This window comes from Panthera tigris, chromosome E2 (genome assembly GCF_018350195.1).
Source record: "Panthera tigris isolate Pti1 chromosome E2, P.tigris_Pti1_mat1.1, whole genome shotgun sequence".
Lineage (NCBI taxonomy): Eukaryota > Metazoa > Chordata > Mammalia > Carnivora > Felidae > Panthera > Panthera tigris.
Genome location: NC_056674.1, coordinates 41,075,963 through 41,083,578, shown reverse-complemented (window position 1 = coordinate 41,083,578; position 7,616 = coordinate 41,075,963).

Genomic DNA, 7,616 nt, shown 5'->3' with positions numbered 1-7,616 from the left:
CAGCACCACCTGCAGACTGTAAAAATGAAATGCACCTTTCTGATGTATGCTTTCCAATTCATCTTGGGACATATTTGAAGAGCAGCCTGGACCAGAACACTGTCCCTTGAAGCAACGATAGCAAATGTCTCCTACAGTTCTGATTCATGTCCTTTTTTCCTTTACCATTTGGGTTAAAAGTTTGCAAAATCCAAAGTGTTGTAACTACAAGGTTGCATGTATGTCCACTGTTTCAGCCGATTGTGTCAGGAGACTGTCTCGGCTGGCAATAGACCCAGAGCAATGTCCACTGGTCATCTACCAGGGAATGGAATCTCTGTGGAAGGAAGGGACGCGGACCAGTCAACACTCAGTCCTAGGACTTTGAGCCAGAGTGTAGGTATTGCCGGCAAGGTCGGGACTCATCTGAAGATTATTTAAATACTTATATTCCAACCTGGTCATTAGAGGTATAAAAGGGCAGATATTGTCTCGATCGTGAGAATTCATTAGGAATTCACTAAGCTAGTCACGAAGCTAAAATTACATTTAGAATGTAGCAGACCTGTACACTGTATACCCCAGGAGGGCTGAGACTGTGTTCAACTAACAGTCCTTGAGCACCTAGTGTACCTCAGGTAAGGTGCTACCCAACCTCTGGGCTCTCACACATACCAAGTTTAATCTTGGAACTGCCTTTCCCTCCTGCCCACTCTCTCTCATTTTGAAAAAACTCTACCTTATCCTCCTGAACCTTTTCCTGATCCCTTTAGCCTACCTGATTCACTGGTCACGCAATCTTTGATCTGTACACATTATGCTCTCAATGCATTTCTCATGCCAGTCTATGATGCAACTGTTTTCTTAAGGGTTCACCCTCCCGGAGCAGGACTCCTTGAACATAGAGGTATGCTTTAACCAATTCTGGATCCTCAGCTTCTTGATCTGTGCTAGACAAAGAGCTCAGAGTGAACCGACTCTCCATATGCAACGTCACTTGATTTCCCATTCTCATTTTGAAGATGAACACCACACAGTCCGTAGAGAGGTGTTAACACCACTTACCATCCGGTTCCATCAGGGCTTCTGGCAGACCTATGCTTAGAAACAAATGTAGCCTTGCCAAGAATGTGTATTTTTATTTCCAACTACCAAAAGGTGAAGTGCACATTCACTTTGGCCTAGGAAACCCCTTCTAGGAATCGACTCCATGAACATGCTCACAAAATGTGTGCCATGACATGTACAAGAATGTCCCTTGCTGCAAGGTTGATATTAGCTGGTACCCGGAAACAACTGGTGTGGTCACTTCCAGGGGACTAGTAGATCCTCTAGAATGTACATCCATGACTTTATGTGAAGATAATTCAAAAGAACTAAACATATCTGTATATAAGTATGTGAAAAATATTATGAATAAAGCATAGCACTGAGGTGTATATAGAATTATTCCTTTTGTTAACATTATAAAGCCATAGATGATAGTGGGACACATTTACAGGCTGGTATATGCAGAATAGTAGCAAAATCACATCATTCTTAATATAGAGGAGCTTTTTAATAGTTTGATCCATTTAATCCTCGTATCAGCTCTATGAGCCCCATTTTACAGAAGAAGAACCTGAGGCAAAAAGAGGCGATCTTTAAAATCACAGCTGGAAATGGCCCAAGACATAGCATCATCCTATAACAACTTTTAAATAAGGAAGTCTGGGGGCCCCTCCCCAGACCTGCTGGGCCTAGAATCTCTCTGAGGTTGGGGTCCAGCGACCTGTGACAGAATGAGCTTTCCAGGTGATTCAATGTCCACGCAGGTCAGAGAGCCACCGCTCTGTAAGCCGGGATACTCCACCAGTTAATGTTATTTCTAAAGGAACCACAAAACTCTATTAGCTATTGAGAGGCTGAACTTGGAAAGGTGGCCGAAGACCTTCACTTTAACTTTGTTACTTACTGAAGTCCTTGAATTGTCTAGACCTACCTATATTGTATTACTTTCATTTTGATTGGTTTTAAAGGTCAACAGATATCACTGGGTAGGTGGATTATGGACCATTTTTATATGTTTGGGTTTTTTTTTCCTCTTTACTTCTATTAAGTCAATGAGGAAACAAGATTAACCAGTACATGGTATTAAAACAAAGTCCCCTCCAGAAATGTGCAGCCTACAGAAAGGTGCCGGGAGAGCCATACTTGGGGTCTGCCATGGCAAAGCTTCTTCTGGCAAAACAAAGGATTCTCTCACCACCTGAGGAGCTGCCTCTCCTCTCCTTAAATTGGTAGCATCCATCTCTGTCTGCCCAGCCTTGGTGGCTTTTCGATCCTGAGCCCCAGTGTGATAATGGCCGTAATTTCCCTGAGATAATGTAGAGGTTAATGAGGTACAGGGAGCTTTGGGCCACCCACATTCATCTCCAGCTCTGGGAACTCAGGCTCTGATGAGTTGGAGAAAAATCAACGCAAAACAAGACTGAAAAGGGTCACAAGAGAATGTGGGTGCAGACCTGAGGCCAGAGGGAAAGAAGAATCATCCCAGTCCTCAGGTGATGGCATCTCCAGTACTGGAAGGAAGTATTCTGCTCCCAGATGCTGAGGAAGAGGAGTCTTTCTCCAGGAAGGCCAACGTGCCCTCCTGGGTTTTGTAGGATGGTTAGTATTCTGAGACTTTTCAAAAAATAAAAACCAGTTTTATTGGTTAAAAAAGAATCCTCAATATCTAGAAGACTATCTGAAATTCCAAAAGCACCTGAGAGGATTGTGATGTCGAGCAGTAAGGAAACATGTATAGTGTTGGTTTCTCTAGAGTTACCCAGGCTAATTTGATTACAGAACAACCTTTCTGTTTTAGTTATAATTTGATTCACTTTCTGGTGGCTTCTAAGAAAGCCGCAGTGTTGTAGTGTCTTCATGGCAGTGTAACTTGGGGATTTCTGGTAGAAACAAAGGGAATGTCTTCAGACTTGACTGTTGAAGCGTGAATGCATTCATTGATTCAGCCAGCATGGCCTGGTTGTGTGTGCCCCGCCCTGGGGTAGGTACTGAGATGAAATAAACATTGTATCCACCCTGAAAGCCCTCATTGTCTGGAAGGGAGAGAGGAATATAAACAAACAAGAAGGAAGCTAAGAGAACAGGGCTGTGTCAGAGGCAAATTTCTTACATCAGGAGGGGACAGGGAGGAGCTCTAGCCAGGAAAGTGCCCAAGAGAACCAGGACCCAAGGAAGGGAGGCCAAAACTCCCTAGAACAGGGGTTACGTGTGGGCTGTTGAATCAGATGACCAAACTCTGTCACTTACCAGCTCTGTCATCTTGGGAACCTAGTTTATCCTTCTGAACCCTGGTTGCCTTTTCTGTAAACAGGGGCAGTAGGAATGCCTTGCTTATGGGATTGGTGCTCCTCGTGTAGAGGACATTTCTAACACAGAGGCAGTTTCCTCAGGTAAAGAACTGACAATGTACAAGTGACAGAGTGGTGGTTGGGGCCGGGGGCTAGGGAGAGAAGGCCAAGAAGCCCACCAGGCATCTGGCTGAGTGAGTGCAAACCCTCAGGGGAGTGGGGGAGAGGAGGAGGAAGAAGACAGGTTTCCTTTCCCTGCTGTTTCTTTTTTGAGGGGAGAGGGGTAAGAAAGATTAACTTTCTGTTAAACCAAGGTGTCGTGGGTTGAATTGCATCTTCTAAAAAGAGATGTTCATGGGGGCGCCTAGGTGGCTCAGTCAGTTGAGTGTCTGACTTCAGCTCAGGATCTCTGAGTTCGAGCCCTGCATCGGGCTTGCTGCTGTCAGTGCAGAGCCCGCTTCAGATCCTCTGTCTCCCTCTCTCTCTGCCCCTCCCCAGCTCATTCTCTCTCTCTCTCTCTCTCTCAAAAAAAAAAAAATGTTCACATTCTACTCCAGTACCTGTGAATGTAACCTTATTTGGAAATAGGGTCTTTGTGGTGTAATTAGTTGAGGTCATTAGGGTGGGACCTAAATCCAATGACTGATGTCCTTATAAGAAGTGGAGAAGATGTAAACAGATACATAGGGAAGGTGACAGGGGCAGAGACCGGAGGGAGGCGGCTGGGAGGGAGCCAGGAAGACGGAGGACGGCCAACAACCAACACATGCTAGCAGAGAGGCGTGGGGCGTCTTTCCTCAGAGCTTCCACGAAGAACCAACCTTACCAACACCCTGATTTTGGACTTCTGGCTTCTAGAACTAAAATCAAATACATTTCTGCTGTTTGAAGCCACCCAATGTGTGCGGGTTTTGTTACGTAGCCCTAGGGAATAAAATCTCAGGGTTCCTCACCCTCAGGACTGTTGACATGTAGGGCAAGATCAGTTCTTTGCTGGGAGGTGGGAAGGACTATTCTGTGCACTGTTGGATGCTGACAGCACCCCTGGCTTCTATCCTGTCCCCGTAGAACCACCACCGTGCCCAGTTGGGGCAAACAGGTTGCTCACTTGTTCACTCATGTATTTATTCATCTATGTATTGAGTCACTGGTCCATTTGTTTACACTCAGGACCTATCTACTTAGAACTGAGTATGGACCAGGTATCTTTTTAGGCTCTGGGAATGCAACAGAAGCACTACAGTGGAGTGGGAAACACAGATTCTAATAAAATATTCATACACAGCCTTACAAACTGGGGTACGTGCTCAGAATAAAAGGACTATGGTTCCAGGCATTGTTATCACAAAGGGGTGTAACCCCGATGGTAGGCTCGGGGAGGTATGACTGGAGGTCAGAACTAAAGGGTAGTAGGCACAGATGGTAGGCACAGGTGAGCATTCCAGGTAGAATAAGAGCACCTGCAAAGACCCTGTGGTAGCAAAAGAGAGAGAGAGAGAGAGACCAGCACTGGGAACATGGGAAGGCAGATAGAGGCTGAGGGAGGTTGAGCACAGGACTCAGGATTGGTTCTGCATCCCAGGATTTGACCTTGTTATAGGGCAGGAGGAAAGAGATGTCACAGCAGGAGAGACAGAGGGGGCCCTCTGGTGACTACTTCATTCATCTGTAAGGTTGTACTGACACAAACAGCCACTGATTTTTTTTTCCCCACAAAGGGGGTCCCTTTCTGCCATGTGGCTGTAGGCTCCCAGCTCTACCTGGGACACAGGTAGATGTGCAGTTTCTGGAAAGGGCTGTCTGGCTTTCTCTGGTTTAGTGAAGAGATGACCAGAGGCCATGATGTCAGCTCATAAAAAAGGTTCTGAAATCTATATTTATGCCTTGTGGCTTTCTCATGAAAATAGCATATTGTCCTACAAGATGGATGCATCCAGCCCCTTCCAGGGAGTACGATTTTCCCTGGAAGGGCCTTCGGAGATGGATGTGCAGCCTCACTGCCCACTGATCCGGGCTCGTGGGCAACAGTCCTTCTCAGCAGGCATGAGGTCTGGAGCAAACCTCACCCACTTCCTGCCCTACTCTTGTCACCAATGCACGCATCTTGCATTTTTGTATCAACACAACTGATCACAAGCCACCCCAGAAATGGACTTTAAGCACGAGACACTGATGTCCTTCATCCTGGGTCTGCAGCTCCTCTGATGCAGCTCACTGGCAAAGACCCCTCCATTCCTTGAATTGTCAGCTTTCTCGTCTGTAAAATGGGGTGAATAATCCCTGCCCTAGGCTGTCCGAAACTTCTGCTTTCAGGTCAAAGGAGAGCCCCGTGTGTGAACTCCTCCAGAAATCCTGGCACCATTTGCAGTAAGGGAGGAGTACAGTCCCCGGTGAACGCACATGCCTGTCACCAGGAGGCAGGAGACACGGGGTTGAATGTTGAACCCCAAAATTTCCAGCTCCAAGGCCATTTTACCACTCCAGGCCTCAATGTTGCCCATCTGCAGAAAGGGCATAATCATGCTATCATATGAATGTTTCGAAAGGATTAAAACTCTACCTATGGAAGCTTCTGGACTCAAGGAGCAGTTGCAGTTCCTAACGTAACAACTGTGAGCTTTGGGAAGGACGGAAGACAGACAGACTAACCTCCTGGAGGTGGGGGAGCTGGTGTCCAGGGACAGGGGCAGTAGGGCAGGCTCCTGGTTTGAAGCCCCTCTGGGCCTTTCATCCCTGGACACACAACACCATGTCTTCCTGGTCCCACCGGACCTTCTCTGCAGGGCCTCTCCCAACTGCCCCCTCATCTGTTTTCCCTCGCTGCCTGTCGCAAAGGCAGTGGCATGGAGAAGGCCTTGTCTCTTGGGTTCAGGGGATTCTGTCACAGCTGTGAGACTCCCCAGATGCTGAGTCTCCCCATCCCTGTCTTCCTCCCGGAGCACTGTCTGCCCCCCTCTTACAACTTCTGTTTCCTTCTTTCCCCTCTGTCCTTGTGATATAGCGCCCCCTTTCCCCCCCCCACCCCCAACCACCACCATTTGCTGGCCCTAACCTTCCTCAACAGAGCTCTCCACCTCCCTCTGAGCTCTATGCCCTGCTAATCCCAGGGTCCTGGTCAGAGTGCCCTCCCTTCTCCTCTCCTCCTTCCTCAAAGATCACCTTGTCACCTGGGCACCCTTATGTGCCCAGCCCTCTTCCAGGGGTAGATTCCGAGGGAAGCCAAATGACAGCCCCGCCCTCAGGAAGCACACATTCCCGGGGGAGACAGTTACTATGCAAAATTAAATCAAACAAATAGATAAGAGTAACAGGTCATGAGAGGCCCTAAGCAGAAAAAATTTGGCAGAAGAAGCCAATAGAGTCAGAAGAAGGGGCAGGGCCACAGAGGGTATTTGGGGCTTGACATGGTGTCCTGGGTGAGGTACAGAGGGCTGCCTGTTCTCTTCCCAAACCTCGGAGTCTGCCCCTTGCGCTGGGAAGTCGATCCAAGGCCACCCTTGTCTCTTCAGCAAGTATATTAGTCCCCTAAGGGCTGCTACACTAAATTATTACCATATCAGTGGCTACAGCAATGGAAATTTATTCTTTCACAGTTTGAGAGGCCAGAAGTCTGAAATCAAGGTGTCGGCAGAGTCCTGCTCCCTCTGAAGGCCCCAGGGAAAAACCTTCCAAGCCTCCCCAGCTCCTGGTGGCTCTGGGTGTGCCTTAGCTAGTCTGCATCATTTCAATCTCTGCCTTCACTTTCATATGGCTTTCTCCCCATGTCCTTGTGTCTTTTCTTCTGTCTCGTCCAAGTGCCTAACAAGAACACTTGTCATTGGATTTAAGGCCCATCTAAATACTCCCGGATTATCTCCTCTCAGGATCCTTAATTTATTACCTCTGCAAAGACCTCTTCCCAAGTACGTTTGTGTTCACAGATTCTGGGGTAAACCAGACACGTGGGGTATGGACAGGACTTTTTGGGGTCCCAGTCAAAAATAGAGCCGGTGAGGGGAAGGACCAACCCCAAAGCTGGTATCTGTTCACCCAGAGGATTCCAGCATCCATGCATGGATTATCAGCATTTTCCTCTGAATTAAATTTACTTCCAGTTTTATTTTAAAGCATTTAAAACTTTGGTGCCACACCACATGGCTTTCCTTATTCGGCACTGTCAGTTCTTCCCTCTGCTCTGAAGGCTTGTCCAGCTCCTCCCCACCCCTCCCCAAACATGCCCACCCCTACACCCCCTGCACGCTCACACATACGAACAACAGCACCTGCCGCGGGAGGGGGTGGCTGGCCTCCCTCAGCCCA